Genomic DNA, 27,147 nt, shown 5'->3' on the forward strand with positions numbered 1-27,147 from the left:
AGGCTGGGCAGGTGTGCTTTCTCCCCATATCTACAGTCGAAAATTAGCCATGATGCTTGATGGAGGCCTTTTTGCATCCTTGACTTTCACTAGCGCAATCCCCGTGCAGTTCCTGCTCTGATCGGTGCCTGACCTTTTATACACACAAGAGGCATGTGTACTCGCAAAGAAGCCCCCCGTTTGTCCCCCCACACACTAGCGTTGTGCACCGTCTTCCCGCCTTCTACCCACTATGATGGACAGCTCACTAAAGGGACCCTGGCACCCTTCGGCGTAATGCCAAAGTTAATCAGCCCAAAACAAATGTGCGTTTTGTCGAGGCTGGGCAGGTGTGCTTTCTCCCCATATCTATTGTTGAAAATTAGCTATGATGCTTGCTGGAGGCCTTTGCATCCTTGACTTTCACGAGTGCAATCCCCATGCAGTTCCTGTAACCAGTAGCTTCTTTCTCCTAATCTGCTGCTCTGATCTGTGCTTGACCTTTTATACACACAAGAGGCATGTGAACTCGCAAAAAAGCCCCCCGTTTGCTCCCCTCACACACTAACGGTGTGTACTGTCTTCCCGCCCTTTACACTCTATGATGGACAGCTCACTCGAGGGACCCCGGTGCCCTTCGGTGCGTGGCAAAGTTATACACACATGGTCACTGGAGGCAACTCTCCTGGCCCTACGCAGCTGTAGTGCAGGAAAAGTACTATACATTTACCCAACGAGGTAGCACTTACTGATTAGTCAGTAGAAAGTACTCCAGTTAGGTATGGTGAAAAAAAAAAAAAACGCCATTTCGCAGGGAAATCAGCAAATTCACGGATTTTTTTGCGAGTTCGCGTGAATTCGCGGACCGCTGATTCGCAAAATTTGCCCATACTTACCCTAGACCTTGGGCTTCAAGGTGATTGTCGTCGCATCACAATAGGTAGGAACACATAAGCCTAGACCATAGGTTTCAAGGCGATCGCCGCCACATCACAATAGGGCGGTACTCATCCTAGACCCTGGGTTTCAAGGCAATCTCTCCACCACATCACAATAGGTCGGAACACATATCACTAGACCCTGGGTTTCAAGGTATCGCCGCCGCATCACAATAGGACGGAACACATAACCCTAAACCCTGGGTAACAAGGCGATCAGCCCTGCATCACAATAGGACAGAACACATAACACTAGACCTTGGGTTTCAAGGCGATCGCCGCCGCATCACAATAGGGTAGACCACATAACAATAGACCCTGGGTTTCAAGATGATCGCCGCCGCATCATAAAAGGGAGGAACACATATTGACCCTGGGTATCAAGGCGATCGCGTCCGCATCACAATAGGGAGGAACACATAACACCTAGACCCTGGATTTCCAGGTGATCGCTGCCACATCACAATAGGGCGTTACACATAACCCTAGACCTTGAGTTTCATGCAATCGCTGATGCATCACCATAGGGGGGAACACATCATTAAGCCTGGGCAAAGCTCTATGCTACGTTTGCGTAGTTTGCGCTACTTTGCACTACGTGAATTGCACGTACCACAGTGCAAACACGCGTAGCCTAGTGCAGCGGTCATTTTTTGCTTTCTCACTGTCCTCAACGTCACGTTGGCGACCAAGCGCAAGCAAAATGACATCCCGTCGAGACCTTTTCCTCAGTCGCGATCAGCACATCAAGTTACTGATCGTAAGCGTGGAAAATAAACCTCCCGGCGAGCTTCTCAATGGGGAGGTCAAGTTTCTCATGGCAGGTGGTCACGTATGCTAGCGACACCTTGCGATAAGAAACTACCAGTCCATGTTGAGAAAGCTGTCATTCGATTAGAAGTCTACCTGAGCGACAGAAAACAACCGCTTCCACTGTGCAAGATGCGGTTTGCACTGATTGCAAAGGGCAGACAATTATCTGGCACTGTGCAATCAGTGCGAACAGCATCTTGCACAGTGCACAACGCAGTTTGTGAAGCTATGCGTATCTCACAAAGTGCACAGTGCACTTCGCGTACCTGCGTGTAGCGCTACTTTACAAACTGCGCCCAGGGTTACACATAATCCTAGACCCTGGGTTTCAAGGCGATTGCCGCCGTATGACAATAGGGTGGAACACATAATCCTAGACCCTGGGTTTCACCTCGATCGCGGCCGCATAACAATAGGGAGGAACACATAACCCTAGACCCCGGGTTTCAAGGCCATCATCTCCGTATCACAGTAGGACAGAACATATAACCCAAGACCCTGGCTATCAAGGTAATGGCTGCCGCATCATAATAACTCTAGACCCAGGGTGTCAAGGCGATCGCCGCTGCACCACTATAGGGAGGAACAAATAACACTAGCCCCTGGGTTTCAAGGCAATCACCGCTGCATCACAAAAGGGAGGAACACATAACCCCAGACCCAGGGTTTCAAGGCGATTGCCACCGCATCACAAAAGGGAGGAACACATAACCCAAAACCCTTTGTTTCAGGGCATTACAATAGGGCGAAACACACTACCCTAGAACCTGGGTTTCAAGGTGAATGCCGCCGCATCAAAGTAGGGCGTAACACATAACCCTGGACCCTGGGTTTCAAGGGATCTCCAATGCATCACAAAAAGGTGGAACACATAACCCTAGATCCTGGATGTCAAGCGTTCGCAGCGGTATTATAATAGGGTGGTACACATAACCCTAGACCCTGGGTTTCGAGGAGATCGCTGTCACATCATAGTAGGGCGAAACCTAAAATGCTGGACCCTGGTTTTTAAGGCGATAGCCGCAGCATCACAATAGGCCAGAACACACAACCCTAGGCCCTGGGTTTCAAGGCGATCCCTGCTGAATGAATCCCAGCCTTCTCAATCTGCCCGCAACCTGGGTGTGCTGATAGACACCACGCTTTCTTTCGAAAGGCAAGTTAGTAGAACGGTCTCTACTTTCTGTGGTACTATCAGAATTTTGAGAAAGATCACCCACTATCTTTCCACTGAAGCTCGGTAGCAGGTTGCGGTGGCCCTCGTCGCGTCAAGGCTACACTACTGCAATGCACTTTCTCTAGGCAGAAACAAAAAGCTGGTTCAGCGCCTTCAGATAATGCAAAATGCAGTGGCCAGGTGTGTCGCGCACGCCCCTAGACGTGTCTCAGTCACCCTAACCAGGAAAAATCTGCATTGGCTTCCTATGCAGTCCAGGATCAACTTTAAGATCCTGTGTCTCACCTACGGGGCCCTTCATGGATTGGGCGCAGAAGACATTAGGTCCTTCTATCTCTGTATGCTCCTAGCAGAGCCTTACGCTCCTCTAATAAAAAGCTATTGACCGTCCCCCGAGTTGTTAAAGCCCGATGGGGTGGGAGGGCGTTTTCCTCCCTTGTTCCAAGACTATGGAACACGCTTCCTGCTGAGCTAAGAGGGCAAACATCTCTCTCGCTTTTCCGTAAGGCACTAAAAAACTGGCTCTTTGTAGAAGCTTACTCGTAGTTTGGCACTATCTCATATCATATGCAGCTGTACCATCTTTCCTGGCGCCTTGATGCCCTTGGGCTAAGTTGTGCTCGACAAATTCCCCTTCATTCATTCATTCAACACTGGGTTTGAAGCGATCTCCACTGCATCAAAAAAGGGCGGAACACATAACCCTAGACCCTGGGATTCAAGCGATCGCTGCTGCATCACAATGGGGAGGAAAACATAACTCTAGACCCTGGGTTTCAAGGTTCACTCCGCCGCATCGTAATATGGCGGAACACATAACCCTCGAACCTGGATTTCAAGGGTATCGCTGCCGCATCACAATAGGGTGGAACACACTTCCCTTGACCCTAGGTTTCAAGGCGATCGCCGCCGCATCATAATAGGGTAGAAAACATAACTCTAGACCCTCGGTTTGAAGGCGAACGCCGCAGCATCACAATAAGGCAGAACACTTGTCTCTAGAGTCTGTGTCTGAAGCCCAGGCCAAGCTCCAGAAGAGACTCCAGCGGATCCAAAACGCCTCAGCCAGACTCATCCTCGACATCCCACGATCCAGCCACATCTCCGGACATCTGAGAGACCTTCACTGGCTCCCCATCAACAAGAGAATCACCTTCCGCCTCCTCACCCACGCACACAAAGCCCTACACGACCAAGGCCCGAGCTACCTCAACAGCCGAGTCAACTTCTACGCTCCCAAACGCCACCTCCGATCAGCCAACCACGCCCTCGCCGCCGTCCCCCGCATCCGAAGAGCGACTACAGGAGGAAGGTCCTTCTCCTACCTGGCCGCCAAGACCTGGAACTGCCTCCCGTCCGACCTGCGCCTGACCCAAGACCACCTCTCCTTCAGGAAGAAGCTGAAGACCTGGCTGTTCGAGCAGTAGCGGCACCCCCCCCCCCCAGCGCCTTGAGACCCTATGGGTATGTAGCGCGCTCTATAAGTGCCACTGATTGATTGATTGATTGAAGGCGATTACTGCCACATCACAATAGGGTGGAATACATATCCCTATACCCTGGGCTACAAGGCGATCGCCGGCGTATCACAATAGGGCGGAACACACATCCCTAGACCCTGGATGTCAAGGCGATCACCGCCGCATCATAATAGGGCGGAACACATAACTCTAGACGCTGGGTTTCAAGGCGATAGCCACCGCATCACAATAGGGTGGAACACATAATCCAAGACCCTGTGTTTCAGGGCAATCGCCGCCCTATCAAAATAGGGTGGAACACATAACCCTAGACCCTGGGTTTCAACGCGATCACCGCCGCTTTACAATAGGGAGGAACACATAATCCTAGACACTGGGTTTCAAGGCGTTCACCGCTGCATCACAAAAGGGAGGAACACATATCCCTAGATGCTGGGCTTCAAGGGGATCGCCGATGTATCACAATAGGGCGGAACACACATCCCTGGACCTTGGATTTCAAGGCGATCACCGCCGCATCACAATAGGGCCAAACACACATCCCTAGAGCATGGGTTTCAAGTCGGACGCCGCCATATCATAATAGGGCGGAACACAAAACCATAGATACTGGATTTCAAGGCAATCGCCGCCGCACACAATAGGGTGGAACACACTACCCTAGACGGTGGGTTTCAAGGCCATCGCTGCTGCATCATAATAGGGCAGAACACATAACTCTACACCCTGGTTTTCAAGGCGATCGCCGCGGCATCACGATAGGGCGGAACACATTACAATTCCATGGCTTTCAAGGCATCCCCCCCGCAGCACAAGAGTGAGGAAGACATAACCCTAGACCCTGGGTTACAAGGCGATCACCGCCCCATCACAATAGGGTAGAACACATAATCCTCGACCCTGGGTTTCAAGGAAATAGCCGCCCCATCACAATAGGGCGGAACATTTAACCCTAGACCCTGGGTTTCAACACGATCGCCGCCGCTTAACAATAGGGAGAAACACATAATCCTAGACCCTGGGTTTCAAGGCGATCACCGCTGCATCACAAAAGGGAGGAACACATATCCCTAGACCCTCGGTCTGAAGGCGATCACCGCAGCATCACAACAAGGCAGAACACATATCCCAATTCCATGGGTTTCAAGCATTGCCGCTACATCACAAAAGGGAGGAACACGTAACCCTAGACCCTGGGTTTCAAGGCGATCACCGCCGCATCACAATAGGGTGGAACACATAATCCTAGACCCTGGGTTTCAAGGCAATCGCCGCAGCATTGGAATAGGGCAGAACACATAACCCTAAACCCTGGTTTTCAACAGGATAGCTGTCGCATAACAATAGGGAGGAGCACTTAACCCTAGACCCTGGGTTTCAAGGCGATCACCTCTGCATCACAATAGGGCAGAACACATAGCCCTAGACTCTGGCTATCAAGGCAATCACTGCTGCATCACAATAGGGCAGAACACATAATACTAGACCCTGGGTTTGAAGGCGATCGCCGCCGCATCACAATAGGGGGGTACAAATAACACTAGACCCTGGGTTTACAAGGTGATCGCCCCAGCATCACAAAAGGGAGGAACACTTAATCCTAGACCCTGGAATTTAAGCAATCTCCGCTGCATCACAATAGGGCGGAACACATAATCCTAGACCTTGCGTTTCAAGGAATTCACCCCTGCATCACAAAAGGGAGGTACACATAAACCTAGACCCTGGGTTTCTAGGCGATCGCCGCCCCATCACAATAGGGTAGAACACATAATCCTAGACCCTGGGTTTCAAGGAAATTGTCGCCCCATCAGAATAGAGCGGAACACACAACGCTAGACCCTGGGTTTCAACATGATCGCCGCCGCTTAACAATAGGGAGAAACACATAATCCTAGACCCTGGGTTTCAAGGCGATCAGCGCCTCATCACAAAAGGGAGGAACACATATCCCTAGACCCTCGGTCTGAAGGCGATCAACGCAGCATCACAATAAGGCAGAGCACATATCCCAATTCCATGGGTTTCAAGGCATTACCGCTGCATCACAAAAGGGAGGAACACGTAACCCTAGATCCTGGGTTTCAAGGCGATCACCGCCGCATCACAATAGGGTGGAACACATAATCCTAGACCCTGGGTTTAAAGGCAATTGCCGCAGCATCAGAATAGGGCAGAACACATAACCCTAAACCCTGGTTTTCAACAGGATAGCTGCCGCATAACAATAGGGAGGAGCACTTAACCCTAGACCCTGGGTTTCAAGGCGATCACCTCTGCATCACAATAGGGCAGAACACATAGCCCTAGACTCTGGCTATCAAGGCAATCACTGCTGCATCACAATAGGGCAGAACACATAATACTAGACCCTGGGTTTGAAGGCGATCGCCGCTGCATCACAATAGGGGGGTACAAATAACACTAGACCCTGGGTTTATAAGGTGATCGCCCCAGCATCACAAAAGGGAGGAACACTTAATCCTAGACCCTGGAATTTAAGCGATCTCCGCTGCATCACAATAGGGCGGAACACATAATCCTAGACCTTGGGTTTCAAGGCGTTCACCCCTGCATCACAAAAGGGAGGTACACATAAACCTAGACCCTGGGTTTCTAGGTGATCGCCGCCCCATCACAATAGGGTAGAACACATATTCCTAGACCCTGGGTTTCAAGGAAATTGCTGCCCCATCAGAATAGAGCGGAACACATAACCCTAGACCCTGGGTTCCAACACGATCGCCGCCGCTTAACAATAGGGAGAAACACATAATCCTAGACCCTGGGTTTCAAGGCGATCACCGCTGCATCACAAAAGGGAGGAACACATATCCCTAGACCCTCGGTCTGAAGGCGATCACCGCAGCATCACAATAAGGCAGAGCACATATCCCAATTCCATGGGTTTCAAGGCATTGCCGCTGCATCACAAAAGGGAGGAACACGTAACCCTAGACCCTGGGTTTCAAGGCGATCACCGCCGCATCACAGTAGGGTGGAACACAAAATCCTAGACCCTGGGTTTCAAGGCAATCGCCGCAGCATCAGAATAGGGCGGAACACATAACCCTAAACCCTGGTTTTCAACAGGATAGCTGCCGCATAACAATAGGGAGGAGCACTTAACCCTATACCCTGGGTTTCAAGGCGATCACCTCTGCATCACAATAGGGCAGAACACATAGCCCTAGACTCTGGCTATCAAGGCAATCACTGCTGCATCACAGTAGGGCAGAACACATAATACTAGACCCTGGGTTTGAAGGCGATCGCCGCTGCATCACAATAGGGGGGTACAAATAACTCTAGACCCTGGGTTTACAAGGCGATCGCCCCAGCATCACAAAAGGGAGGAACACTTAATCCTAAACGCTGGAATTTAAGCGATCTCCGCTGCATCACAATAGGGCAGAACACATAATCCTAGACTTTGTGTTTCAAGGCGTTCACCCCTGCATCACAAAAGGGAGGTACACATAAACCTAGACCCTGGGTTTCTAGACGATCGCTGCAGCATCACAAAACGGAAGAACACATACCCCTAGACCATGGGTTCCAAGGCAATCGCCGCCGCATCACAATTGGGTTGAAAACATAACCTTAGGCCCTCGGTTTCAAGCGATCACTGCTGCATCACAATAGGGTGGAACACTAATCCCTAGATCCTGGGACTGAAGGCGATCACCGCCACATCACAATAGGTCGGAACAAACATCTCTAGACCCTGGGTTTCAAGGCGGACTCCGCCGCATCCTAATAGGGTGGTACACATAACCCTAGACCCTGGATTTAAAGGGTATCGCTGCTGTATCACAATAGGGTGGAACACACTACCCTCAACCCTGGGTTTCATTGCGATCTCGGCCGCATCATAATAGGGTGAAACACATAACCCTAGACCCTGGGTTTCAAGTCGAATGCCACCACATCACAATAAGGCGGACCACTGATCCCTAGATCCTGGGACTGAAGGCGATCACTGCCACATCACATTAGGTCAGAATACATATCACTAGTACCTGGCCTTCAGCATCACAATAGGGTGCAACAGACATCCCTAGACCCTGGGTTTCAATGTGGACGCCACCACAACATAATAGGGTGGATCACATAACCCTGGATCCTGGATTTCAAAGCAATCAACAAACTACCCTAGACGCTGGGTTTCAAGGAGATTGCTGACGCATCATGATAGGGCGGAGCACATGATTCTAGACCCTGGGTTTCAAGGCGAACGCTGCATCATCACATTAAGGCAGAACACATATCCCTAAACCCTGGGTCTAAAGGCGATCGCCGCCACATCGTAATAGGGCGGATCACATAACTCTAGAACCTGGATTTCAAAGGTATCGCTGCTGCATCACAATAGGGTGGAACACACAACCCTAGACCCTGGGTTTCAAGGCAGACTTTGCCGCATCATAATAGGGCGTAACACATAATCCTAGACCCTGGATTTCAAATGTATCGCTGCTGCATCACAAAAGGATGGAAACACCACCCTCGACCCTGGGTTTTGTGGCGATCGCCGCCGCATTATAATAGGGTGGAACACATAACCCTACATCCAGGGATTCAAGGCGAACGCCGCCGCATCACAATAAGGGGGAATACATATCCCTAGACCCTGGGTCTGAAGGCGATCACCACCACATCACAAATGGGCGGAACACATATCTTTAGACCCTGTCCTTCAAGGCGATCGCTGCCGCTTCACAATAGGGTGGAACACACATCCCTAGACCCTGGATTTCAAGGCGAACACCGCCACAACACAATAGGGCAGAACACATATAACCTTAGACCCTGGATTTCGAGGCAATCAATATACTACCCTAGACGCTGGGTTTCAAGGAGATCGCTGATGCATCATAATGGGGCGTAACATATAACACTAGACCCTGGATTTCAAGGCGAATGCCACCGCATTACATTAAGGCAGAACACATCCCTTGCCCCTGGGTCTGAAGGCAATCGCCACGGCATCACAATAGGACGGAACACATATCCCAGTTCCATGAGTTTCAAGGCGATAGCCCCTTTATCACAAAAGGGAGGAACACATAATCCTAGACCCTGGGTTTCAAGGTGTTTGCCACTGCATCACAATAGGGTAATACACATAACTTTAGACACTGGGTGTCAAACGATAGCTGCTGCATTATAATAGGCTGGTACACAATTACCCTAGACCCTGGTTTTCGAGGCAATCGCCGCCACATCATATTCGGGCGGAACCCATAATCCTAGAACCTGGGTTTCAAGGTGATAGCCGCCGCATCACAGTAGGGTGTAACACCCAACCCTAGCCCCTGGGTTTCAAGGCGATCACTGCTGCATCACAATAGGGTGAAACACAAAGCCCTAGACCATGGGTTACAAGGTGATCTCTGCTGCATCACAATAGGGTGGAACACATAACACTAGACCCTAGATGTCAAGGCGATTGCTGATGCATCACAATAGGGCAGGACATATAACACTAGACACTGGGTGTGAAGGCAATCGCAGCAGCATCACAATAGGGAGGAACAAATAACACTAGACCCTGGGTTACAAGGCGATTGCCTCCGCATCACAATAGGGTGGAACACATATCCCTAGATCCTGGGTTTCAAGGCGATAGCCGCCGCATCACAGTAGGGTGTAACACCCAACCCTAGCCCCTGGGTTTCAAGGCGATCACTGTTGCATCACAATAGGGTGCAACACATAACTGTAGACCCTGGGTTTCAAGACAAACGTGCCGCATCACAATAGGGAGGAATACATAACCCTAGAACATAGGTTTCATGGTGATCACCGCGGCATCACAATAGGGCGGAACACATATCCCTAGACCATAGGTTTCAAGGCGATCGCTGCTATATCACAATAGGGCAGAACACCTATACCTAGAACTTTAGTGTGAAGGCGATCACACTGCATCACAATAGGGCGGAACACCTATCCCTAGACCCTGGGTTTCAAGGCGATGGCTGCCACATCATAATAGGGAGAAACACATAACCCTAGACCATAGGTTTCAAGGCGATCGCCGCTGCATCACAATAGGGAGGAACATATATCCCTAGACCCTGGGTTTCTAAGTGATCACTGCCGCATCACAATAGGGCGGAACACACATCCCTAGACCATGGGTTACAAGGTGATCTCTGCCGCATCACAATAGGGTGGAACACATAACACTAGACCCTAGATGTCAAGGCGATTGCTGACGCATCACAATAGGGCAGGACATATAACACTAGACACTGGATGTGAAGGCAATCGCAGCAGCATCACAATAGGGAGGAACAAATAACACTAGTCCCTGGGTTTCAAGGCGATTGCCTCCGCATCACAATAGGGTGGAACACATATCCCTAGATCCTGGGTTTCAAGGCGATTGTCACCCCGTCACAATATGGCGGAAAACATAACCCTAGAACCTGGGTTTCAAGGCGATCGAAGCCACATCACTATAGGGCAGAACACATAACACTGTACCCTGGGTTTCAAGCGATCGCCTACGCATCACAATAGGGCGGTACACAAAACTCTAGACCTTGGGTGTCAAGTGATCGCCGCTGCAATATAATATGGCGGTACACATAACCCTAGACCCTGGGTTTCGAGGCAATCAACGCCACATGATATTAGGGTTGAACCCATAACCTTAGACCCTGGGTTTCAAGGCGATCACTGCTGCATCACAATAGGGTGAAACACATAACTCTAGACCCTGGATTACTAGGCGAACGTGGCACATCACAATAGGGAGGAATACATAAACCTAGTACATAGGTTTCAAGGTGTTCACTGTGGCATCACAATACGGCGAACACATATCTCTATTCTCTGGGTTTCAAGGCGATTATCGCAGCATCACAATAGGGAGGAGCACATGACCCTAGAGTAGACCCTGGGGTTCAAGGCAATCGCCTCCGAATCACAATAGGGTGGAACACATAACCCTACACCATGTGTTTCAAGGTGATTGCCGCCGCATCCCAATAGGGTGGTTCACATAACCCTAAACCATAGCTTTCAAGGCGATCGCTGCCGCATAACAATGCGGGAGAATACATATGCCAATATGAAGAGTGTCTAGGTGATCGCCGTCGCATCACAATAGGGCGGAACATATCACTAGACCCTAGAGGTGATCACCTTCGCATCACAATAGGGTGGAACACCTAACCCTAGACTAAGTATGGGCCAAAAATGCACGCAATTTCACGGTCCGCAAATCTTGCGAAATCGCAGCAAAATCCGCGAATCCGCAAGCGGGAGTAATTTTGTACAGGAAGCACTCATAGGTTTACAGCAGGTGCCCAAGTTGAAGTTAATTTCTTTGTAACCATTTACAAAATGGTTACAAAGAAATTAACTTCAACTTGGGCACCTGCTGTAACCCTGTCAGTGCTTCCTGAGCGGCGACGCGTTGCCTACTTGCAACTATTCTCTGACCCTGCTCTGACCCTCGAAGCAGTACAAGTAGACAACGAGGCTCCTCTCACATAAATTAAACGTGAGCTGGAAGCACTCACAGATATAGATAAAGCAGGTGCCCAAGTTGAAGGTCAAATTCAGTCACTCCTTAATTAGCCCCAAAAAATCGTGCGCTTTGTCGAGGCTGGGCAGGTTGCTTTCTCCCCATATCTACAGTCAAAAATTAGCTATAATGCTTGATGGAGGCCTTTGCATCCTTGACTTTCATGGGCGCAATCCCCGTGTAGTTCTTGTGACCAGGAGCTCCTTTCTCCCCATCTGCTGCTCTGATCGGTGCCTGACCTTTTATACACACAAGAGGCATGTGTACTTGCAAAGTAGCCCCCCCGTTTGTCCCCCCACACACACACTAGCGGTGTGCACCGTCTTCCCGCCATTTAGCCACTATGATGGACAGCTCACTCGAGGAACCCCGACACCCTTCGGCGTGATGGCAAAGTCAATCAGCCCTAAACAAATGTGCGTTTTGTCGAGGCTGGGCAGGTGTGCTTTCTCCCCATATCTACCGTCGAAATTAGCTATGATGCTTGATGGAGTTCTTTGCATCCTTGACTTTCACGAGTACATTCCCCGTGCAGTTCCTGTAACCAGTAGCTTCTTTCTCCTCATCTGCTGCTCTGATCTGTGCCTGACCTTTTATACACACAAGAGGCATGTGAATTTGCAAAGAGGCCCCCCCGTTTCCCCCCCCACACACTAGCGATGTGCACCGTCTTCCCGCCCTTTATACACTATGATGGACAGCTCATTCGAGGGACCCCGGCGCCCTTCGGTGCGATGGCAAAGTTATACACACATGGTCACTGGAGGCAACTCTTCTGGCCCTATGCAGCTGTAGTGCAGGAAAAACACTATACATTTAGCCAACGAGTTAGCACTTACTGATTAGCCAGTAGAAAGTACTCCAGTTAAGTATGGTGCAAATTGTAAACAAATCCGCGATTTTGTGGGAAAGCCGCGAATTCGCTGATTTTTTTGCGATTATTCGCAAATTCGCAGACCGCTGAGTCGCAAAATTCACCCATACTTACTCATGGATGACTAATAAACAACAGCATTTGCTCAATGTGTGTTATGGCCTAGTACTAAATATTCAAGGTGTCACGATAATATACTTCCGAAGAAGAATTTGTAAGCAATGTGGTTTCAGGGGAACTAATCCTGCACTGTCCTGCTAGCAAATGTGTGTCAAAAGATGTAGGTAATCCTAATTTACCGATTCTAAAATACCGAATTTTACAGAATTGGTATTTTAGAATCGGTAAATGGGATGTAGATAAAAAATTGGTAAAAAATAATAAATCGGTAAAAATCGGAATCGGACAATCGGTATTTACCGAATCGGTATTCCCCATTCATTCCTATAGGCCTTTTGGCCCATAGGAATGAATGGAAAATACCGATTCTGTAAATACCGAATCGGAAAAAAACAAAAGTGAAACTTAAGTAGTCAGCCAATCAGGTGCTACCACCCTCCCCCTCCCTACCAGGAAGTGGCTACACAGGCAGCTGCAACTAATTAGAAGCTTCTGGAGAGGCAGTTGGTGCCGAGCTGAGTCCCTGAGCAGCAGAAAGAGTTTTGTGCCCTTTTAAAACTGCAAAATGGCAAGCAGCAAATAGAAAGAGCAGCCAGAGAGGAGGAGGAAAATGAAATTCAACAGCATGGAGCTGCAGGTCCTTGTTGAGTAGGTGGTGAAGGTACACCAAAAACTGTTAGGCAGGCAGTCCCTCACTTTGGCCAAAAGGAAACTCTGGCTGGACATACTTGATAAAGTTAATGCAGTTGGAGTGACAACCAGTGACACAGAGGACCTGAAAAAGAGATTCTACGACCTTGGAGCCCAACTAAAAAAAAATTGCAGAAATCCACAAGCAGGCATCCAAAACTGGTGGAGGCAAGAACCCTGCACCCCCCCTAACTGACCTTGAGGAGATGGTGACTTCAACCATTGAACCTGACAGCGTCTGCGGACTGGGAGAAGTAGACAGCTCATCCAGAGCTGCAAGCAGAAAAGGTAAGATGCATGCACAGCATTCCCCCCTTCCATCTCCCTTACCTTTAACCTTTGTGGCCAAGTGACCCCCAGTCCAGTACTGCTAGCACTATACAGGAGCAATGCATCATGGTACACGTAGTTAGGGAATGTAAGAGCATGTCAAACAGCACAGCAACCAGCAAGTTAGGGAAATGATTGCATAGAGAATAAAGCCAAAGTCAGAAATATTTATTGTAGTGACTGTGAGACAGTAGCGCTCAGCTAATGTACGCTCATATGTCCACAGGTGACACGACTCGCAGGCGTTCCCTGGAGACTGAAGGCACAGCACCAGAGAGGGAGGAGAGTCAAGAGCCAGGTCCAAGTACACAGGACGTCTCACAGGACACAGGTGCACCAAGTAGCCAGCCTCCTGCACAAGACGCAGAAATGGCTCCAGAGTCCCCTGACAGATCACAATCCCCTCAGTTGCGTTCATCCCCAGAAATGCCAGTATCACAGCATGAGACAACACCTGCATCACAACCAAGCAGGAGGCTTGTCGTGGCCCCACTTTTAGAAATGGAGTCATCAGCAGGTGACATGGAGGGGTTAGAAACACACACCTTGCCTGTGGATGGTAGCTCTGCCACACAGCAGACCAGTGCAGAGGTGGCCCATACTGGAGCAAGACGCCGCAAAGTCCAAGAAAGCAGTGCATCTGCACGTGTGGAGGGTCCAAGTGTGTTCCGTGGCTTGGAGGGGAGCATGGTAAGAATCCAGAGGATGCAGGGAAAAGCCATCTTGTATTGCCAACTCCAAATGAGGTCACTGAATAACAACATCGGAGACATAGGAAAGGGCATCACGGAACTAGTAGAGGTGAACAAAAACATGGCTGCAGGGATTTACGAAATGACCCAAACGGTGCAGCTGCTATGCACCAGACTGGACAACGAAGTAGCATCAAGGCGCAAGAAAAGGCAGCGTGTGCAACAATAAAACAACTGACACAGCCACATCCCTGCTATGCAGGAGAAGCATTAACATGCAGGAGGCTGTCACCCAAAACAGCAATGAGGTCACTAGGGGCATGGGCAGGATGACGAGTGCTCTTGAGGCGCTGTTAAATGCCCAAACTGCACATACTGCTGCCCTGGATGTTCCAGAGAGTGAGCAGAGCACAAGCAGGAACAGCATGGGAAGCACCCTTGTCCCAGAGACCAGGAGGAGCAGCAGGCGCCACGCTGAGGCCACATGCCAAACAGAAAGTGAGCACAGTGAGCCCCATACAACTGGCACTGGGAAGCGAGGACGCAAATTACTATTTACAGTTTATGTTGAAGTGACCCAGGACTCACATTATCCAAGTTAAATAATTTGTGTTGCACATTTGTGCATTAGGAACCCACTTAATCACACGATTAAACTACGTTGGTTGCATACTCTACCTGTCTGTGTGTTTGTACTTACTTAGAAAAAGTTTAGTGTGATCTCATCCCGTCTCAGTCTGCCATCAGTTGGTGTTGCTACTCCAGATGTGTGTGGTTCAGGCACTGCTTGCTCATCAACATGGTCCTCATAGTCAGAGATATCTACTTTGGTGCCCTTCTGAACCGCAAGGTTGTGGAACACTGCACAGGCTGCAATCATCTTGCAGCAGGTGATTGGTGTGTACTGGCGGGCCCCTCCACTCTTATGTAGGCAGCGAAACCTGCTCTTCCACAGACCAAAGGTGCGCTCCACAATGTTTTGTGTAGATTTGTGTGCCCTGTTGTATCTTCTCTGGCTGGGTGTTGAAGGGTTGAGGTAGGGTGTGAGGATGAAGGACCGGAGGGCATATGCACTGTTCCCTATTAGGAAAAAGAAAAAACTTTACTCACATGCATACAAACACATCCATCTGCAATATGTATCAAGGGAGTTTCACACAGTGTCTTACCTAGCAAATATCCTTCGCCAAATTCCACCTGCTGTCATGTGTGCATAGATCCCACTGTTTTAGAAGATGTAAGAGTCATGGGTACTCCCGGGAAATGTGGCTACTAGGTCCGTGTTTATGTATTTAGCATCACAGATCACCTGTACATTTATGGTGTGGGTGGACTTCCTGTTCCTATAAATGTACTCAGTGGCAGCAGGTGGACAAATAGGTATGTGGGTGCCATCAATACAGCCAATGATGTTGGGGAAATGCGCCATCTGATGAAAGTCCGTCTTTGTCCTGAGCAGTTCTGCATGCGTTGCAGGGAAGCTGATGGAGTGGTGCATTCTCTGCAACATAGCGTCTAGGAATTTTTTGAAGAAACGTGACAGGCACCTCTGGGACACCCCACCTACTGCAGCAATCACACTCTGGTAACTCCCACAAGGAAGCAGGTGTAGGCTGCACAGCACCTGCAGATGGGGTGGGATGGCGTGCGCCCTTGGGGTTGGGTGGTCCAACAGTGGGTGGAGGTCCCTGAAAGGTCCAGGGTGGTTTGGGGGTCTAACCTGTACCTTTGTAGGATTTCTGGCTCAGTTAGCTGGAATAGGGTGAACCTCTGACTGTACACCTGCTCCTCCCTTCTCCAGACCCTCTCTCCTTCTGCTTGTAGCCATAGCCGCCTCACAATCACATAGAATGCCGCCATTGTGGTGAAAATGTTCCATTTTGGGCCTTTTTTTATAGCCTGCACCTAGTTACCACCTGATTTCAATCCATGGTAAATACAGACTCTTAAATACCGAATTTGAAGCAAAATCGGTATTTAAGAGGTTACCTACATATCAAATTTTTACCATTTCTTAATTTCCGAATGGGTAAATTTACCGAATCGTAAAATATACCGATTCGGAAACTTTACCGATTCAGTAACTTTACCGATTCTGAATATTTACCGATTCGGAGACTTTACAGAATCGGTAAATTTACCGATTCGGATGTTTTTGTGTCCCATACATCTCACAAGCCAAATACAGGTCGGTAAAGGCCGAAAATCGGTATTTTCGGCCTTTACCAACCTGTATTTGGTTACCTACATCTGGCCCATAGTGTGTATAAAAGAAGGCAACCTAAAAAACATGCGTATTTAAAATGACATGATTTCTTCCCGGGCCTAACAAAGCCACGTTACACTGCTGCGCTGCTACTCTGGAAGAAATGCTCAATTTCTGGGCTTATTTGCTGCCTACTACCCTCCTAAACTGACTGCAAGGAACTGGCTTAACATCTCTTGAACCCAGAGTAATTCCGATGGCTCTCTGGCTTGACTCCTAACCTGAAGTCTCAGGGACATAAAATACTTCAAACTATCCTGCTTTTGTACCTGGATTCTGCCATCTGTGAGTCTGCTCTGCCAAGTGATGTCACCATAGTCCTGTACACTCTTAGAAGTGACCTTAAGGTGCTTGTTGAAGCCATCAGTGCTGTGGAAACAGAACAGGGACATCTTCCCTTTTGCGTGGTCAGCTCTGACACATCTACAACACTGTATGGTTCTAAACCAGTGCATCGCACCTGTTGCAAGGACCAGTACCTGTGCACTGCTGCCTCTGCGTGGATCAGAAACTCGCATCTTCCTCAATGACCTTATCGACCCACAGAAGTTGAAATCCCACATTGCATAAGAGCCGTTGTTGGGCATCTGTTGAGCATCTGTTGTTGGGCCTCCAGGAACAATGCTTCACCACCAAATGCATGGATTGACACTGGCGCATTGCCCTCTGTTCTTCACAGCTCCTCCGTCGACAGAATCTTTGACATAAATGCAGCCTAAACCTAGTCCCAACCTAGTCCCTGTAGCCTGCCTGCGCTCCATCCTGTCCGGCCTGAACTTTTGACTCTGGCCGGGTCCAGCGTGACCAGAAATCCCTTGCTTTTTAGCACTATTTTTACTTATTCTTTTCAAAATCAATATCTCCATTCTACTTATTGGATCCCTTTCATTTTTGTCTAGTTTTATTTGTTCAATTTACCCCACTATTTTTCTAGCCAGGTGTGGTATCTTTGTATGTGGGGTTTTCACTGTTTTACTGTTTGTCGTGTTTCACAAATGCTTTACACATTGCCTCTTATGTTAAGCCTGACTGCTCTGTGACAGGCTACCAGAGGGTGATCACAGGTTAATTTAAGAGTTGCCTGCTTCTTTTCCTGAGTAGGATTGGTATTGCTGCTAGACTAGAGCTCATTTCCCAGACAAATTACAACCCAATTTCTAACAGTTTGCACTTGAGGTAAAAAAAAGTCAGACAGGGCTCACTCACCATGTCCCAACTTATATTTATACTGACTACTATGTGTATTTTTCTTGCCCAATGAATTAAGTAATCAAAATAGTTTATTGAAGAAAGGTTTTCAAAGATAACAAGGGATGATCTGAAAAAAGAGACACAATAGAATGGCAGTCATTATAATCAATTTTTTTCAGTACACAAGAGAGTGAGATGTATTGCACTGTATCATGACAATGGCCTTTAGTTTGAATACCAGTTTACATTAATTGTTGCCAGGAATGTAATTTCATTTAATACTGTAAGCAAATATTCCCAGTTGAATTAGTCAAAAGCCTTTACACTATCTAAAAATAAGATTGCCAATGAGGAATGTGTGTTCACACCAGAGCCTATAACTTTCAGCAGACAGTGCAAAATGGAATCCAATAATCAACTTGGGTTAAGCTCATGTTTGTATAACTGTGGATGAATCCTGCCAATCTGATCCTGTTGCTTAAAATATTCGGTTGCAGAGAAGTAGTATTTGAAATAATTAGCAAAATGACCTAGCATGCGAGTGTCAAAATCAACACATGTCAATGTAGGGAAAGCTGTGTTGTTTTTTAAGTGTGCTGAGGTGAACACGTGTTACTTATTTTCCGTTTCCAACTTAAAATTGAGAACTATGTTCACCTGGAAAATGATTGTGGGATGGCTATCAGAACCCCAAGAAGCCAGACTTTCCATAACCGGGCATTTGGGATGCTAAATTGTCTTTGCATCTTATCATCAAACTACCTTTGGTGTGCCCCCTAGTTTAATTACACAGACTTTCTACATTGATTCAAGCATTGCTATGTACATCATCTCTGAGTAAGCGGAGTTGAGTAGCAAGTACAGCCCTCTAATGGATATTTTTAGGTGCCGGAATGTTCTCACTAATTAAAGTTAAAGAGACCCTTTGGGCATTCAGAGTGAGGATGCACAACAAAACGTAGATCAAAGCATGTAATGCCATGCAAGAGCAAAATCCTAAACTTACTACCATTTTGGTATTCACAGAATGCAATTACTTATTTTAGAATTCACAGAAGGCACTTACTCATTTCGGTATTCACAGAAGTTAGGAGTCCTAACTTTAGGACTCCTAAATGCCTTCTGGGAATACCAAAAGTCTAAAAGTTAGGATTTTTCTCCGTTTAGGATTAGTAAAGTTAGGATGGTGAAACACTTAAGGTTACTGTGATGCCATTGATCCATGTTAGGTGGGGTAGATGCTTGTATACATGTATCCGGTATTAAAATATCCCTAACTTGGCTTGGGAACATGGGATTGATATACATGTGGAGACGACCAGGATTGTATATATTAAGTTGAATTACACATTTATACTGCATATAGCATTTTTTGAGACACAGTCAAGTAAAGTGATTTGTCCATAAACACATAGGACCAGATTTATGTAGAAGTCAAGCCGTGTAGCAAGTCACTTTGTTGCGGTGCGTGACAGGGAAAGGGCAGGAATGGGGTGCAGAATGTGCTGCCTAAAGCCAATGCAGGCCCCCTTGTGCCATAGAGCAAGGGTGCCTCCATTGCATTCAAGATTGTTTTTATGCAGGAAGGGACACATTCCTGCACAAAACAACCCTGAGGCATTATTCTCTTTTCATGTGTTCTGCAGCACACACAGAAAGGGGAAGTAACCAGGGGGAATAAAGAACATGAAGCATGTCGGAATTGCAACTCACATCAATTGCAGGCTATCGCAAGGGATGGTAGGCTGTTGGAGCTTTATAGGAATCATTACTGTATTCATAAAGAAATGTTTACATTTTTAATGTTTTTTTGAGAGTGGACCACTGTTACATCTAAATGAACTTTTTTTAAATCTTCACAAAGGGGAGCCGGTTGCAAGATGGCACTTTCATTTTTTGCAAATGGGCTACCACTGCAACTTGGTACTCTGTGGCTTTTCAATGTTGTTGAACCGGATTTCTATTAGAAAACATTGATACATTCCACACTGAATAGGTATTTAGAAGGGATGTACGCAACACATCCCTTCCATACTCTGAGTTGTCATAGGATTGCAATCGCATTTTAGGAGTCAGTAGCAGTTCACCAATTTCTAAAACAGCGTGAGTAAATTCAAATGATAGTGGTTGAAAACTGTCAAATGGAGGGTTTGTGACCATAAAAATACTTTGTAAATCTGGTCACAGCTCTGTATATCTCACCAAAGCTTATTTTATCACATGGAGCTGTCATACAAATCTAATTGTATTCTAATGAAGATCACCTGTGTTTATCAGGTTACCTTAAAAGCGGTTTCTCTCGAAACTACTTTTAATTACAATTGGTACCTGAATTAAGACTCCACATGTTTGTCACAAGGCACAAATTACATAGAAAGATTTCCTACTTGAGGAAAGAAATGCAATGTTATCTTAATTGACCCCATTCTGCTAGGTCTCCTCAATGTCAAAAAGCAATTTGAACACAAAGGCATTATTGCCAATGGTCCATCAGCTGAATGGGCCTGGTTAAGATTAGAGTGCAGGTATTGATTCCAGGCACAATTGCACTGATTGCATTCATCCTTTGGGATCCTTTATCCACTGTAGGGCCATATGATAAAACTGTCCCTTGGTAACTGTACATTTGTTGAGTAGCATGCATTCATTTATTTCAAAAGGGCTCTAACTATTTTGTTATCACTGTCACAAGAGTGGTTCAGTAGCAGTATTGTGGATATTCATTCTCAAATCACATTTTGTGTCAGGCTAGGAATACAAAATAATGGTGAGATACCAGGACATCTTGTCTGAATAAAGTCGAACATAAATATTGCTTCCTAAATATTATTTGCATAAAATATTACACAATGGAGTTATTAATAGGATATCTAGCTGCAACGGATCAATATATTTTTATACATTATTTAGGACACAATTTTTACAGCAGACAATATTTGCATATACAATATTCTGACACACAATCCAAAAGCAGGTTAAGTTAGCATGTCAGTCTGCATGCTAGTGACTTTTTAGCTGCAACTCTTCCACAAAGCTACTTGTCTTACCAAAGTAGTGGGAAAAGAGTATGGCCAGGCTTTTTATGATGTTGTTCAATAAAGAGAGGCAGCCTATGGGAGGGGGGCCCCTAGAAAGACTTCTGCTTCCACGAAGAACAGCATACCATTGAAAAGTATGCACATCTCTTTGGGAAACATGTACACTATTTACCATTTATGAAAAATAACTGGTCAAATTTATTGTTATTCTGATTCTGTCCTATATTTCCCCTAATTTGAAAACATGTGTAATGTGAAATCATGCAAAATATGGTGGCGTAATTTAAATCTAACTCCGGTAGACTCAGGACACAGCAAAACACCTGATAAATTGATGTCCAGTCAGTGTTTCTTCATATAAAAAAGAAAACCCTAAATTATTGCACACACTACTAAATACCTTGCACAAATTAACAGATAGACATAAATTGACAGGTAGAAATGAATATGGTGACATAATTTAAAGGTCTTTCTACCCAATGGGAGCTCACACTAAGGAATAGTCCCAGAGGTCTGGTATTCCCCCTCTGGACTATGATGGTTAATGCTTCCCTAACTCCAGGCACACTACCAGACTACTTGAAGATGTGGCAGGTGTCAGAACTATTGAAAAAACAGGCACAGGCATCACAGAGCAAAATATATTTTGACCAGTGTCAAACATATCCTCCCGTGCGAAACTGTTGGAAAAATGTGTGCTCTGCCAGCACATCGACAAGCTCTAATCTGAATTCACACCAGGACACAGCATTGAAACAGCCATTGTTACTTCTATATGATGCACTCAAATTCCTTGACCAAAATAATTCCTGCCTACTCATCCTCCCCAATCTTTTGTCCGCGTTCACGACGGTCAATCATAGTAAGCCTGTACACATACTTGAACGCCGGATGAGGCTGTCAGAAAATTTGCTAAAATCGTTCACCTCTTCCGCAAATTTGCTCACAATGTATCAAATGTGGCATTTTGCTATCGGATGCATCACCAGCTAGACTGAGTGTCCCTCAAGGATCCACCATTTCCCCACTTATAAATGGGGCCGCTAACAGAGATCCTCAATCAAGTGAACATTGGATACCACATATTTGCAGATGACACCCAGCTTAATTTAAAGATTTCATCCTTGAACAACGTCATATGACTCAATGACACTAGTGAAAACCCAAAATGGCTGTCATGAAATTACCTTAATGTGAACTCCTGAAAACAGAATTCCTACTTATCTCCCCACCTAACAGTTCCCTCAATATATTAAAATGAATTGAACACCAAGATGCTCTCAACTGCAATCCGATCATCGAGTCAACAAAATCCCTTGGGATAGCCATGGACAAAAACATTAACATGCAAGAACATATCAGTTCAACCACTCACAGTGCAGTTCAACTACTAAAACTACTCAAGTAAGTAAAATCATGTATCTTCTCCTCCTGACTTCAAAATCGTAGTTCAATTCCTTGTCATATCCAGACTTCACTATGGCAGTGCAACCCTAATGGGATTACTGAAGTCATGAGCAACATCACTCAAGGTGACACTAAATAGTGCAGCAAGACTAATTACATGAACAAGACATTTCAACCATATCATACCTACTCTCAAGTGTCACCACTGGCTACTATTTAAAGCCAGGATGCAAATGGAGATAGCATGCCTGACACACAAAGCCATACACTATGACTTACTACTGAATTTTATTAGAAAACTGTGAACCTTTGGTAGCAGCTGCTACCTATGGTGTGCTGACACCCTCCTACTTGAATCTTTCAAATTTATATAAAAGAAGACTTACACTTGAACCTCCTCCAGAGCTGTCCTAAGAATGTGGACCTCTCTCTTGTGCTAGAAATTTGAACAAACCCATAGAACAGAATCTTCATGAAAGAGGTGAGAATAATTTTATGAAGCAGATTGCTTCAATAATAATGGTCGGATGCAACGCCACAATCACCGACACACTCTGTATGAGTTACAGTTAACAGTGCAGCCTATGGCAGTATAAACTGCCATAGGCTGCACCGAACTGTTGCACCCCTGAAGTGCACTCATGAACAACAAACTTTTTGGGAGTGCTATGCTATAATTTAGAAAATGTAATAGGTTGTGGTTTTCCCTGGAGAGACCTTCTGGTTTTGTTTTGCTCTTTATTTTGCTATTAATTGAACAGGTTATGGCTTTCGTATGTACAGCACTCTAATACCCTTGTGTCATGTAAACACTTTATACAACTCTCTAAATAAATATATAAATACATATAGAAATCTGTCTTTATCTCCTGCAGGTTCCAGGGCTTCTCAGATCTCTTTAAAAGTGGGTGTGTACGGTTCAAGTAAATGTACAGCTCTACCTAGTTCAAAAATGCTAAGTCAACCCGCCACCCCTCATCCAGCCCCCTGCACTTCATAATGGGATTTTAAGACAGCTGCATTCATTCTTGGTCAGCCACATTTCCTGTAGAGGAGCTCCACTCCTCACCAAAGCAGTCACCTGCTCCTTTCTCTTCATAGATTCAAAGGATGGGGGACAGATTCTGGACGGATGTATTTAGATCGCGGTTCATTACATCGCCGTTTTTACAAAGCAAGTTGTTATAACGACTTGCACTGGAGGGCGCTGGACTTAGGAATAGTATGATTTACAATTCCAACTCCAGTCTACGTAACAGTAGGTAAGGTGTTGAAATACTAAATCACACTATTTCTCAGCCTAGAGCACCATCTAGCGCAAGTCGTTGTTACAACTTGCGTTGTAAAAACAGCGATGTAAATGTATTGCAGTGTTTTGACCGTGTTGTAAAGGTCGTTTTCCACTCTGGATATAGACTAATATGGTCACACTCAAGTGAAGATCTGAAGGCCCAACATGGAGCACCCAGTCACAACCACTATTTACAGAAGTGATAGGGGAACTCATTATGACAACTCTGATTGGGGCGCGACCCAAGTCATTCTTAAAGAAATCACAGCAATAGGAACCCGCCCTGGATTTGTGGATGCCCCCACTGATCTAGCACCTGAAACTGAAATGATATGGGTGGATATGGGATCCTTCCTTAAAAGATAGGAGGATCTGGAAAATAAAATGACCACTCTAGAAAGTCATCTTGAACAGACTGTGTTATGGGCCTCTGACATTTGCCATCTCAGTAGGAAAGTGACCGACCTAGAAGGCTAGGCAAGGTGTGTCAATGTCCATATGACAGAATCGCCCAAAACCTTGAAAAAGACGATAGATGCAGTTCCTAACTCGGCTCCCTCCTTGTCTTTTGGGGCTCACTTTTACACCCTTATTACAGTTCCAGAGAGGATGTAGAATATGGTTGCGACACCCCCCCACTGATACAAAGGAATGGCCAACATCAAAAATTGCCTGTTTCTGTTTCATGAACAGACATGACAAGTACTCACAGCAACACACAAACAAGGACCATACAATTTGGAGGGCAATAAATGAAATATAGATAGTCGCATACCTTAGTCGATTCTAATGCAATGTAGAAGGCCTTCTTGGCACGGCGAACAAGGCTTGAGAAATGAGACATTATATATAGCCACCTTGAACCTGCTATGATGCGGCTACTATTAAAAGGCAAATCAAAGGACTTCTATGAGCCTGATGAACTGGCACATTCCTCGAGATTCTGAGCAACCCGATCATGGGTACCATGTTGTGTTCTGCTAAAGCCACGAGCATCTCAACTTGCATCAAAAGAGCTCCACACTGGGCCGGCAGGCAACACAATTATCCATTTTGAAAACAGAGATAGACATATGACGCCTCTTGTTCCCCCTTGAACAAGAGGACTCCCTATTTTCAGCTGCTCGTCGCTCCAAATTTAGATGTCTTTTTTTATATCACAGTCAACCACCCCTTTCATTTTAAATAGCGCAATCTAAGAAGGGTTCCTGTCATCACACACACTTATTACTCTGACTGGGGACAGGAAACGTAGTGTTTCTTCAGCATCTCATGCAACAAATTGCCTACTGAAAGAGCACACCTGAAAAAACTACTTTCTGCTTACCTAACAAATAGCAAGGGCTCAACAACCTCTCTGCAGGATCTATGGAAGGCAACCTTCAGGTTCTGCAATACTCTATGTTGCGTAATAAAAACTAGCAGACCCAGTTCCGTGAACAGCAACCAAAGCCACCATGAAGTGCTGTGAGACATTATTGGCTAATGAAAAATGGGCGGAACAGCAGTTATCCTTAAAAAGCAACACTAATCACTGACCAAAGAGTATACCAAGCACACAAGCCTGACCTTACGCAAACTAAAAACAAAAGCAAAGATGGACCCAAGCACATTAAATACCCTGGAATGTTTAATAGGGCTTATAATATATAGTGTGTGACAATCTTGATGCACTCCTGATCCAAACATATGTATAATGTGCAAAGTGGTCACACCTACACATGCCCCTGTTGGGCCCTAAACAAATCATCAAGATGGTTATAGACCCTCCTTTTACCTATGCCCTTGGTATACTGCCACTGCTGATTAACATCACTATACCGAGATCCATAAAAAAGATTTCATCTGGGGCACCATGAGACCCTATTTGAAGATCTCAGACGTGTTAGGCCAAAGAGGCATGAGGACCTTGCACTCCCCGGTGTTGAAAATTATTGTAGGACCTGCCATCTGTCCTGCTTTATATAAATGAGGGTAATGTCAGGAGCATGAACACACTCTCCTAAAAATGAATACAAAGCTGCACACTCCATCCCCTCTTTAAACAAATGCTTGCATATGAACAGCAGGCAGACCAAGTCAGTGGGAAGAATGCCAGGCTTCTCACTGTCAATTAGGTGGCACAACAAGGGGAACTGAAATCCTTTGAGGCATTGCAAGAAGAGTTTCTTCTCACTCCAGCCCAGAAATGTTGATATATTCATGTACATACTGTCTTACAAGGATGTAGGGTTCTCCACTATGAAAAATCCCAAACTTGCCCCTCGTCCAAAACCTAAAACACCAAAGAGCTCTTTATGTGCACAAGATTTTAATGAACCTTCTGGATAGAAAAGTAATTTACCTGGTCAGCAGGGTCGTTCAAAGCCCTAATCTCATTAGAGGGATGTAGCATTCACTCTCAAGTAAGACATTCAGAAGAAGAATTGAGTTGTAGTTTAATCCATGAAGAAAAGCACATCCATGTACCTCAGTGACAGATGGTAGAATAATCAGTGGTACAATACAGAATTCTAGCAGTGCTCAGTAGAACACAGAACACTAACATTCAAATGGATACACCAGAAATGCAAGCATGCAATTAAAGTGAAACACAAGATACTACAAGGGACTCAGACACAAACTGAAACACCTAAAACAGATGAAAGAGTGCTAATATGTCCAAATTAATATTATATTTGAAATCCAGGCTTTTCTTAAATTTTAGGAAGAATTGTTAATATTGTTTCTAGGTTGAGCAACACACAATGTGTATTTTGTGCCATCATTTGCCTACAGTGACATACAGTAACGCACTAGAGACTTACTATGAAGCATTACAGAGTCACAGTAAAGTGATAAAGACTCACACATATGGTAAAATAAAAAGGGGATCTGTCCTTTCAGTTTCCCAATTGTATGATGGGGCTATAATCACTTTCGCTAAAAGCTTAAAGTGTCCAGGTTACCTCTGCACAGATACTAGACTGAGTTATGCAATGGTCCCACTCTCTCAACCAACACATCACTTCATATGCATCTGCACAGATGATCATCTGTACCTAGTTCAGAACCTCTTGCCAAAGCTTCACAGGAGCTGACCTTTTATAGAATTTGGGTGCTGATGGGTAGCACAAGTACATTTTAAAAGAGCTTACAGTGAGTGAGACTTGGTGACAGTCATTTGCAGCCGAGATAGACCTAAATTAAAAAAAAATTAGGATGGCAACAGTGGGTCATAAACAACTACCACAGAAATTAGTTCTATGTAAGCACCCCAGACTCTCAGAGTTTGGTCACCGCATTATATTAAACCTCAGCCAATCAATTCACTTTTC

Source organism: Lissotriton vulgaris, chromosome 2_2, assembly GCF_964263255.1.
Source record: "Lissotriton vulgaris chromosome 2_2, aLisVul1.2, whole genome shotgun sequence".
Taxonomy (NCBI): Eukaryota; Metazoa; Chordata; class Amphibia; order Caudata; family Salamandridae; genus Lissotriton; species Lissotriton vulgaris.